Consider the following 12,681-nt stretch of genomic DNA (forward strand, 5'->3'; position numbering starts at 1 on the left):
TCAGTTTTTATTGGCATGTAATCACTGCTAGTATCTCATTTTTACCATCTTTACTAGAGGGAATTATGGACAAACATCAAGGACCTTTATTTCAGGGAGAAGTCTTTGATCTAGATCTAAAACACTTTATGTACAAAATGAGGGATTTTATGTAGGGGCAGTTAGATCGCACTATGTTTAGAGTCAAGAAAAATGTGAGTTGGGGGCAGCTAGGTGGTACAGTGGATAGAGCACCATACCTGGAGTCAGGAGGACTGAATTCAAATTTGGCCTCAGACATTTAGTAATTGCCTAGCTGTGTGCCCTTGCACAATTCACTCTTAACCTCATTGCTTTAAATAAATAAAAATTTTTTAAAAATAGAAAACCTGAGTTATGAATCCTATATCAAACAAAGTTATATGAGCTTGGATAAGTCACAAGCTATATTTGTTCCACTTTGTCCAACTCTTAAATGTAGTAAGTACCACCTATTTTCCAGGGTTCTTATAAAGGAAATTTAAATATTTGAAAATACTTCAAAAAATTTAAGTCACTATGCATAAGCAAGCAATTATTGTTAATAGATGACCTTTGAGATCACTTCAAATATCAGATTTTTGATGCTCTAAACTCTGTGGGTCTCAATGTTCTCTTTTGTATTAAATAAGGGAATTGGCTAGATACTCACTAGAGTATCTTGAAAATTAGTAAACATATTGAATTCTATGCCCCAAATATAATTCTTCTTCTACTATGCCAAGGTTCCCCATACTAGACTAGGAATTATAGTGAAAGTTCAAATGTAGTTCCCAGGAAAGAGAGCTGTCAACCCTCTTCTTCCTTTGACACACCAAAGTGATACAGAAAGAGGGTACTTGACAAGTTCTAGAAACTGATATTCTACTATGGTATCTATATTGGGTTGACTACATTGGAGTGCACGGATGAGTTAACATAATTTGTTAAGAGAAGGATAATATCCAAACTGAGGGAAAAAGATAGAAAGAGACTTCAATTCTGATTTTTGTATTTTAAGAAAAGTAGCATGAGTGATAAGTGAACTAGATACCTTTCATATAAGTTTTCATTGAAAGAATTAGGAATGGTTTCACTAGAAGAAAAGAAAACTTGATGGCAAAACAATAGAAGTCTTCAAGTATTTGAAGGGCTATTATATACTGAACTGAATGACTCCCAAGTTTTCCTTTGCCTGAAATTCTGTATCTTTTCTTTTTAAACAAAACTTCAGAACACCTACTTCAATGCATCATAATTTTTTATCCTATTATATGGGCTACCCAACTGTATCTTTTGTTTCCTGGTGTATAAACTTGAAATTTCCCACTTACCTTTCTGCAGTGTTTAAGTTGGTTAGAATGCTGAACATTTTCATAAGAAATTCATGAATACTCGAGTTTTAAAAATTAACTAGACAATCATTTCAAATGCTTTATTCAATTTCTCACAATAATAAAGGTTTAAAATTTGAAAAGGGATTCTTCATCCAATCTCAACTACATCTCACAATTTAGCTAAGATCAACAAAACATCATTACATTTCCCAGTAAATACATTTAACCAAATTCTTAGAACTTGCTAAGTATATAGTCTTCCACAAACCAATTTTTCTTTTTTAGCTCTTACAATGATTTATAATATTTTAATATTACATGACCAGCAATAAACATGGTAATAAACTGACTGGATTTTATGTGTCATTAAACTGTTTTGTAAGGGGTGGCTAGGTGGCATAGTGGATAAAGCACCGGCCCTGGAGTCAGGAGTACCTGGGTTCAAGTCCGGTCTCAGACACTTAATAATTACCTAGCTGTGTGGCCTTGGGCAAGCCACTTAACCTCATTTGCCTTGCAAAAAACTAAAAAAAAAGGAAAAAGAAAAAAAGAAAAACAATGAAGAAGAAAAAACATGAAGAAAAGGAATTTTCAACATTAGTCATTATATTTTATCATATTGAATAGAATAAACTCATGTTTTATCATTTTTTTATATTGATTTTACTACGTACAATGAATGTTCTTTTGGTTTTACTCACTTCAATTTGTACCAATTCATATAAATCTTCCCTGAATTTTCTGAAATCATCCAGTTCATTTTTCTTCTAACACAGTACTTTATAATCATATACCACAACTCGTTCAGTCATTCCCCTCAATTTCCATTGTGGTCATGTCATCAATTTCCACTTCGTTGCCACAGAAAAAAGAGTTATACTTTTGTATATATAGGTCCTTTCCCTTTTCCTTTGACTGTTTTAGGTCAAAGGGTATATACAGTTTTAAATCCCATTGAATCCAGTTCAAATTGTTCTCCAGAATTGCTGGATCATTTCAGAACTTCACAATTGTGCATTAGTATTCCTAAACTTTAATTTTCATCTCTATCTTGTTAGTCCATCTGCTGTATAAGGTGGTATCTCAGCATTGTTTTAATTTGTATTTCTTTACTCAATAGTAATTGGGAGCTTTTTTTCATAAGTTTATTGGTAACTTTGATTTCTTCTGAATATTGTCTGTTCATATCATATGAGCAATTTTAAATTGGGCTATGGCTCATAGTTGGTTAAACTGACACAGATGCCTATATACTTAAAAATGAAGATTTTGTCAGAGAAAAATATATAATTTTTTTCCTGTTTCCCACCTTCCTTCTGATTAACAAAACCTAAAATATATTTTTAAATTCATTTTTAACATACATTAAAAAATTTTGAGTTCTAAGTTCTCTCCTTCCTTCCTGACCTTCCCCTGACCAACTGAAAAAGCAAAAAAAAAAATATCAATTATTCATGTGAAAAAATGAGAAACATTTAAATATTAGTCATATCACAACAAACAACAATAAATAAAATGAGAAAATTACGTTTCAATTTGAACTTAACGATATTCTGGAGTTCACAATATTTTTCCCATCACATTAAAATTTTGTGATTCTGGAGCAGTCAACTAACATCGCAGTATGCTAGGCAAATTTCAAAGAATAAAAATTACAAAGAAGGTGTCATACTGCATTGGTAAAAGAGTTACTATCATCCTCTTTCTGGACACTAACCTCATACTAATGGATTATATAAAATTTATTTTTTGATCTGTTTTAGTATTTCACTTTGTGTAATTGTAAAAAAAATTTCAGGTCAACTAGAAAATTTGCATCTTTTCATTTTCATATATGATTTGTTTACAGGTGTAGTGGTTTAAAGAGTATATCCTTATTTTGAGTCAGAAAATTTGACTTCAAGTCTTGGATCTAATACTTTTGAAGTGTGTGATCTCAGGAAAATCATTTTATTTCTCTTTTGTTTCAATTTCTTCATTTATAAAACAAGAAGTATAAATGAGATAGTATTTCATTTTCCTTCTAGACTAAATCATCTATAAATCATGAATTTTATTACAGACATCTATAAATATAAGGAACAATATATTTCTATGATAGATTTGAAATCATGGGAACTAAATTGAATCACAACTTCAAATTTACTTTTGCAACTTCTATTATATCACTTAGCCTTTATTGTCTTTCTTCATCTTTTTGAATGCAATAGACTTTTTAAATATTTGTTGATATTCATTATTATTGTTTTTCATTTGTTGGTTTGAATAGAAGACCTATGAGATTCTTTTTGACCTTGAAATTCTGTTATTCCAACTTAAGAATGTGTCCAGAAGACTTAGGGAAGTAATTAAGCCTCAGTTAAAGATGAAAAAGAACTTTATGCACTGACTCAGAGAAAAGGAAGAGAATTCAAGTTTGGAGTTCAATAACATAAAAATTATGATAGAATGAGTGATTTTTGGGAAGACAATAATGAGACAAATATCATCAGGATGAAAAAGATTGAAGGAAGTTCTTTAAAGGAAATTCTTCTTTAAATGGAAGAAAAAATGAAATAGATGATTAAAAGTACATGAATGAGGTACATGAGATATATTTTGTCTGTAATATGGAGCTAATGAATTTTACAATAAAAAGTTGCAGGATAAAAGTAGTGTTTTAGGAAGTTTTGTCTAAAAATGATGTATAGAATTAATTTGAGAGGAGATGGAGACAGGAATGTGAGATAGCATACTCATCACAGTTCAAGGATAAGGTAATGATCTTCTGAACTAGGATGGAGGCTTCAGAAAGGAGTAGAATCAGCCAAGATGGTGGGGAGAAGACAGGCACAGTTCAAAAATCTCCTGATCTTTCCCCACATATGATATGAAACAAACATCTTAACAGAAATCTGATCAACAAAACCAGAAAGAAAAGGCAGGAGAAAGAACATTTATCTCAGCATTTGTTTTCCTCAGTCGTGGCTGAGTCCAGGTGCAGAGGGTAGACTCTGTCAGGAGCAGAGGACCAGGGAGAGCCTGGGGAGGCTGGATAGGCCATGGATTGGGGCTGGAGCCTGGGAGCCTGAGGGCCTGAGAACCGGAACTGCTTTATCAGTGGTGGGGCTAGAGCCTGGTCAACAGGGACTTGGGTCAGCTAAGGAGCAGGGGCATGGTGTTGGGGCTGACCCTCAGGAGTTTTCCAGCAGGGTTGGGGGAGATTTCCAGTGCAGTAGAACTATGGACATCATCCTTGGGTCAGGAAGAAGGCTGAGTCCATGCCTCCATTTCAGCTGAAGCCTCTTCCCAGAATAAGCATGATTACACACATTCTACCCCAAGCACAGGTGTGTGAGCACCAGAACTACCCCAGCTGAAAACAGAGAGAGTGATGACCTCACCCCAGGGTATAGCCCACCATTGATTGAAGGCAAAAGTATTTAACAGCTTCAATCACTCCCTCCAGGCCAAGGGAGAGGACCTCAATCAAGGTCACAGACACTCCAGAGAAAGCAACCAGCACCCCTACTGGCCAGTAGGAGAAACTACACTGTGATCAAATTCTATATCACCCCCTACTGGTCAGCTGGAGACATTACATCCAGTGAGTAAAGCCTCTAGGGATTCCAACACCAAAGCTCTGTGAACCAACCCCTCCCTAAATTAAGGTCTTACCAAATGAAGAAAGGTAAGTGGTTAGGAGGATACATAGAAAAAATCATGGAGGAAACAGACCCTAACTCAGAGAGACCTACAACCTCTGAGGAGAATATGATCTGGTCTCCAGAATAGAAAGACTTCCTTGAAGAAGTAAGGAAGGAGTTCAATAATCAATTGGAATATTTGGGAAAAGAAACCCATGAGAAGATTAACACCTTACAACAACAAAACAAATCATTGGTAAATACAATTGGACAAATACAAAATGAGAATAATTCTTTCAGATCTTCAATTGTACAAAGACAAACTGACAATAATTATCTCACATCCTCAATTACACAAATGTGGAAAGAAAATAATTCTCTCAAAACCTCAACTGGTCAAATGGAAAGCTCTTTCAAAAATAGAATTGACCAATTGGAAAAGGAGTTGCAAAAGGTAAATGAAGAAAACTCCTCTCCAAAAAAATAGATTCTGTGGAAAGTAATGACTTCATGAAACAGCAAGAACTTGTTAAACAAAATAAAAAAATAGAAAAAAATAGAAAAAAATGTAAAATACCTTATCTGCAAAACCACTGACCTTGAGAATAGATCACATAGGGGCAACCTGAGAATTATTGGTCTTCCTGAATGCATTGAAGAGAACAAAAGCCTGGACTTAATATTACAGGATTTAGGGACGAAAACTTGCCCTGATGTCATGGAACCAGAGGGCAAAATATTTATTGAAAGAATACATCAATCCCCCACTGGAAAGCGATTCTAAAATGAAAACACCAAGGAATGTTGTGACCAAATTCCAGAATTATCAGATAAAAGAGAAAATCCTGTAACCAGCCAGAAAGAACCAATTTAAATACAAAGAATCCACAGTAAGGATTACACAGGACCTGGTTGCATCAACATTAAGGGATCAAAGGGCCTGGAACAAGATATTCCAAAGAGCAAGGGAGCTTGGAATGTGGCCAAGAATCCACTATCTGGAAAAGCTGAGTCTTTTTTCAGGGGAAAAGATAAATATTGACAAAATGGAAGGATTCCAAAAATTCCTGATGTAAAGACCAGAGCTAAATAGGAAATTTGGACATCAAACAGGAGTTTCAAGAGACGCATGAAAAGGTAGAAAAGGGGGGGGGGGGGGGGAACAAAACTGAAAAATGCTATCCAATAGGATGAAACTGGCTATATCCCAGCATGGGAAAATGATTCTCATAACTTTTGAGAATTGTAACTCTAACAAAGAAAATATACCTATCCAGAAATGATGGACACTGATGACTTATCCATGAGACTTCTATCCAATGGGTTGAAGCTGGCTATAACCCTGCTTGGGAGAAAGACTCTAATATCTCTCAAGAACTGTAACTCTATTAGACAGAATATACTTAGCCAGAAGTGATGGATGCTCAGAATTTTCTATGACTCAGATGGAATGATTTAAAAATACCTCATCCTTAAAAAGGGGGACAGGAAAAAGAAAGGAGGAGGGAGGGGGTTGAATCTCAGTACATTAAGAGGTACAAAAGGTCTATAATAATAAAGGGGAAGAAAGGAGGAGATAAGAAACACCTGAATCTTCCTCTCATCAGACTTGGTTTAAAGTTAACTTACACACACACACACACACACACACACACACACACACACACACACACATAACTTACAAACATTTTCCCTTTCAGGTATTCAAAGGGGAAAAAGGAAGTGGGGGACAGAGACAGGGAGGGAAAGAAAAGGGGAACAAACAGAAGGAAGGGATGGGAAAAAGGGGAAAAAGGGAAAAAGAAAAGAAAAGGGAGCATGTAGATATAGGAGGGAAAACACACTGAAGTAGGGGATGTTCAGAAACAAATACTGGAAAATATGGATAAAGGGAAAAATACAAACAGAGGGAAGATAACATTTAAGGCAATAAAGTGTTAGCAAAAAAAATATGTTAAACAAATTGAAAAAATTGAAAAGAAAGTAAAATAAAGTACAAAGTACCACATTGGTAAAACAACTGATCTAGAAAATGAATCCAGGAGAGACAATTTAAGAATACATGTATCACTTGAAAGCATTAATCAAAAAAAAAAGTCAGGATAACATTCAAATGGAACTGCCCTGATATCCTTGAACAGCGGGCAAAATTGTCATTAAAAGAATAAACTGATCACCTCCTAAGCGGTACCCCCAAAATGAAAACACCAAGGAAGATTGTGGTCAAACTCCAGAAGTAACAGATAAAGGAGAAAATCCTGCAAGAGGAAGACTTTCAGAGTAGAGTCAAGTTGGTGGCATGAAGCTAACATCCTCCTGGATCTTTTACTTCCCAAAGATAAATGAAGCCCCCTCTCTGATGTTCAAGCTACAGAACCCACCAAGAAACAGATAAAATTCAAAGAAATTTTCAGCAGAAGATATCATGGAGGATCTTCAGTGACAGTCTGTCTCTTGCGGGGGAAGCAGAAGTAAAATCCAAGAGGCAGAATAGTAGGAAAGACAGTAGGAGGCACTTAATCACAGATCAAACCAGGTCCCAATAGCTTGATGATAGAAGAGGGAAGAGGTCCCTGCAGTCTGAAAGCAAGTCATAAAGGAGGATCCAACCCCAAACAAAATCAAAACACTGAGAACAACAGGGGCAAAGGACTGTATCAGGAACAAATCTCTGCTAAGTCAGAACCTGGACATAAAGGTGGAAACAAATCTCTACAAAGACAAGGCCTAGGTTACATAGGCAGCATCTTGACTAACAACAAGCCAGGGAACATACCCAGCCCCAGCAAAAAAAAAAAAAAAAAAAGCTTGGATCTATCCTCTCTATCATTCAGGGGTAGAGTTCAAAGTACAAAGATCAGCATAAAAGCTATAAAAGTGTTAGTGTTCATTATAAAAAACTACTTACTTTACAGACAAAGGATAACAATGACTTGTCTGAAGAAGTAACTAGGAAAAGAATCACTGACAGGGAAAATACCAAAACACTCTATAAATTGGACTCAGATACAAAAGCTCATCAAAGAGCTTAAAAAAGAATTTAAAAACCAAACCAAAGATGAGAGGAAGGAAAAAAAGAAAAAAAAAGGAATTACAGTAATCCAGAAAAAATGACCAGAGTAATTAATATCTTTTATAGGAAGCACAAAAGGTAATTGATGAAAATAAAACCTTAAAACTAAAAGTGAACAAATAGAAACTAATGAATCTATGAGACTACAAGCTTCCCTCAAACAAAAGAAAAAGTCTGAATAAAATTGAAGCAAATGTAAAATACATTTTAGGGAAAATCTAAGACCTGGAAAATGAATCCAGAAGAGACTATTTCAGCATCATCAGACTACCAGAAAGCCTAGAATGTTAAAAAAAAAAAACCCTCATACAGGACATTATAAGGGAAAACTATCTACTGTCCATATCTGCTAGACCAAGAAAGCAATATAACCATTGAAAAATACACAGGGCAGAACCAAGATGATGGTGTTAAGGTAGGACTTCCAAGAAACTCATTACCCCAAAAATTCCAAAAGTTATCAAATTATGACTCTGGCCAAAATTTGAAGGGCAGGATTCACAAAAAGAATGAACGATACAATTTTCCAGTCCAAGACAATTCCGAAGTTCTGCTTGAAAGGTCTGTATGCTGCTGCAAGTTGGACAATGACACAGTACATTTCGGTGTGCAGAACCCTGGGGACACCTGGGTCCATGGGAGAAGGGGAAGTTTCTAGACTTCCTGGCCCTGGAATCATTTCCATCATTGAAAAAGCTTTTTCTTGAGTCTTATGTAAAATATCTTAGCCCCTTCTTCCTCTCCTTTCTCTTCCTCCCAATACTTTGCTTTATCACCCACTGACTTCATTTTTTTAATATATTATACCATTATATTCTGCTCCTTCCTGTGCCTTGTCTATATATGCTCCTTCTAAAAGCTCTTAGAAATGAGAAAATTCATATGAGTTATCAATATCATTTTCACATGCAGGAATACAAACAGTTCAACATCATTAAGTTCTTTATAATTGGTCCTTCTTGTCCATCCCCTGTATAATTCACTGGAGTACTAGACTTGAAGATCAGACTCTTGTTGCTTCAATAGGAAAGGGTTGAAAGTCCCCTGTTTCATTGAAAGTCTATCTTTTCACCTGAAAGAGGATGTTTAGTTTTGCTGGGTAGTTGATTTTCGGTTGTGAATTATTATCTTTTGCCTTCTGGAATATCATAGTCCAATCGCCACTAGTCCTTAATGTAGATGTTTTCAGATCCTGTGTATTCCTAACTATAGAGCCAAGGTATTGGACTTGTTTGTTTCTGGTAGTTTTTAATATATTCACTTTGATTTAGGAGGTTTGGAATATGACTACAATATTCCTGGAAGTTTATCTTTTGGTATCTCTTTCAGGAGGAGATCAGTGAATTCCCTCAATTTCTATTTTACCCTCTGCTTCTAGTATCTCCGGGCAGTTTTGAAGTATTATTTCTTGAAAAATGAAGTCTAGGCTCTTTTTCTAGTTATGACTTTTAGGTAGTCTAATAATTTTTAAATTATTTCTTCTGAATCTGTTTTCGAGGTCAGTTTTTTTTTCCAGTGAGATATTTTACATTTTCTTCTATTTTTTGGACTTTTTTGGAAGATATTTTTTCCTGATTTCTCAGAAAGTCATCAGCTTCCTTTAGTTCCATTCTTCATTTGAAGGAGTTATTTTCTTCAGAGAGCTTTGTTATCTCCTTTTCCACTGGTCAATTCTGTTTTTTAAAAACACTCTTCTCATTTTCCTTTTGTGTTGCTTTTTTTTCCAATTGCCCTAAACTGTTTTTAACATATTATTTTCTTCAATATTTTTATGTATTTCTTTCACCAAACAGTCGATTTGCTTTCATTTTTCCATCCAATTTTTCCTCCACCTCAGATGAATGATTGTATACATAAATAAATAAAATGTCAATGAAAAAAGTCCTGCACAAGTTAAGAAAGAAGCAAGGTGTTGACAGTCAGAATTACACAGGAAATTGCTGTATCAATATTAAAGGAATGAAAGGACTGGAATATGATATTCTGGAAGGCATGGGAGCTGGAATTATAACCTCAAGACTCCATTACCTACACAGTAAAATTGAGCATACTCTTTCAGGGGAAAAAATGGATATTTATCAAAACTGGTCACCTCAAGCTTCCCTGATGAAAGACAAAACTATGAAAATTTAATCGTCCAACAGGAGACTCAAGATATACTCAAAAAGATATACAGAACCAGAGAAAAAGAAAAAAAGTCTGTTATCCAATAAGATTAAACTGTTTATATCCTTACTTATGATGGAGATTCTCAAAACTCTATTAGAGAGAGTATTCTTAGGGTTGAAGATATGGATATGTTGATTTTAATGGAATGATTAAAAACAGATTAAGACATTAAAAAAGGGAAGGTTGTAATGAGATGAGAGGAAGGACAAGGCAGAATAGGATAAATTAGATAATATGAAGAGATGCAAAGGACCTATTGCAATAGAAGGAAAGAAGGGAGGAGGAGAAAATTGCTTGAATCTTACTCATTGCATTTATTCAGAGGGAATACACATATACTCATTTTGTTTAGAAAGCTATTTTGCCCTTCAAGTATTAGGAGTACAAAGGACGGAAGTGAAGAAGGAACTGATAGAAGGGAGAGAAGGAAGAAGGGCAAAAGAAAAAATGGAAAGAAAAGCAACAGTGACTGATAGAAGGAGGGGCAGATAGAGAGAGAGAGAGGCAGTATTCACAAGCAAAATTTTGGTAAGGAATGATAGGGTGAAAGCAAAGAAAAAAGTACAAATGAAGGGGGGATAATATGGAGGATAATAAAGAGTAAGTAATTATAACAAGAATATGAATAGATTGAATTCTTCCATAAAATGAAACAGATAGTAAAGTGAATTAGAAACCAAAATTGTACAATATCCTAATTATAAAAAACATATTTGAAGCAGAGAGATAAACAAAGAGTGAAGGTAATAGGCTGGAGCAGAATACATTATGCTTTAACAGAAGTGAAAAAAAAACAGGGGGAGCAATTCTTACCTTAGACAAAGTAGATGCAAAATTAGATTTCATTAAAAGGATAAGGAAAGAAACCACAATCTCCAAAAAGGTATTATGGACAATGAAATAATTTCAATACTGAATATGTATGCACCAAGCAGTATAACATTCAGATTCTTAGAGGAGAAGATAAATGAGTTACAAGAAGACATAGACAGCAAAACTATCCTGATGGGGAACCCCAAACTCCCTCTTAAGAATTAAATAAATCTAATCATAGAATAGACAAGAAAGAAGTTAAGGAGTGAATAGACTGTTAGAAAAGTTACATATATATATATATATATATGTATATATATGTATATATACATACATGTATATGTATGTATATATACATATATATATACATATATGTTTCTGGAGAAAACTAAATATGGATAGAAAGTAATATGCTATTTTTTTCTGTGGTACATGGCACCTACAGAAATAGAAATATTGACCATGTTATAGGGCAGGGTTGTCCAAAATGTGACCTATGAGCTTCATGTGGCCCTTAGTATGATTTTTATGTGACCCATTTATGCTTTAGTAAATGAAACCTTTACCACAGAGCTCTCACTAAAATGGCAAATCAAAATATATTATCTATTTTTTGGAAAAACCTTTAAAATTATGGTTGGATGGGCCTGTATTATGGCATTAGAACCTAATAATCAAGTACAGAAAAAGGGAAATTTTAACTGAATCCTTTTCAGATCACGATGCATTCAAAATCAGGTGCAATAAATGATCATGGAGAGAGAGAAAGAAAACTAATTTGAAAGTAAATGACCTAATTTTAAAGAATGAGTGGTTCAAGCAACAAGTCATAGAAATGATTGATAATTTCATCCAAGACAATGACAATACCAAAACTTGTGGAATACAGCCAGTTTTGGCAAATATTATGTCCTTAACTGCTTTCATGAAAAAAATAAAGAGAAAATCGATGAATTGAGCATGTAACTAAAAACCCAGAGAAAGAACAAATTAAAAGTTCTCAAATACCAAAATAGAAATTCTGAAAATTAAGGGAGAAATTACAAAGACAAATTAAGAAGTAATAATAAGCAATAAATTAATAAGTGAGAAACTATTGAACTAACATTAAAAATGACAATTTGTTTTATAAAAAACAAAATAGATACAACTTTGGATAGTTTGATTTAAAAAAGGAAGAAAACCAAATTATCAGTAATAAAAATGAAAGAGGTAAATTCACCACCAATGAGAAAGAAATCAAAGTATAAAATGATTCAGATATATTTTCCCCAATCCAGACTCAAACACTTAATACTTACTTAGTTTTGTGACCTTGGGCAAGTCACTTATATTTATAAATTTAACAATATAAGTGAAATGGGTGAATTTTTACAAAACATATAAAAGAGAAAAGAAAATTCAACAAACCATCAATGAACTCCCTAAGAAAAAAATCTCCAGGACCAAATGAATCAGCAAGTGAATTCTTCCAATCATTCAAGGAACAATTCTATAAAAACTATTATTACTATATAAACTATTTGAAAAAATAACTGAAGTAATTCTGCCAAATTTCTTCTATGATACCAATATGGTGCTGATACATAAATCAAGAAGAGTCAGAACAGAAAAAGAAAGTTAAAGACCAATTTCCCTAATGAATATGGATGCAAAAATATTAAAT

Source organism: Macrotis lagotis, chromosome 3 (assembly GCF_037893015.1).
Source record: "Macrotis lagotis isolate mMagLag1 chromosome 3, bilby.v1.9.chrom.fasta, whole genome shotgun sequence".
Lineage (NCBI taxonomy): Eukaryota > Metazoa > Chordata > Mammalia > Peramelemorphia > Peramelidae > Macrotis > Macrotis lagotis.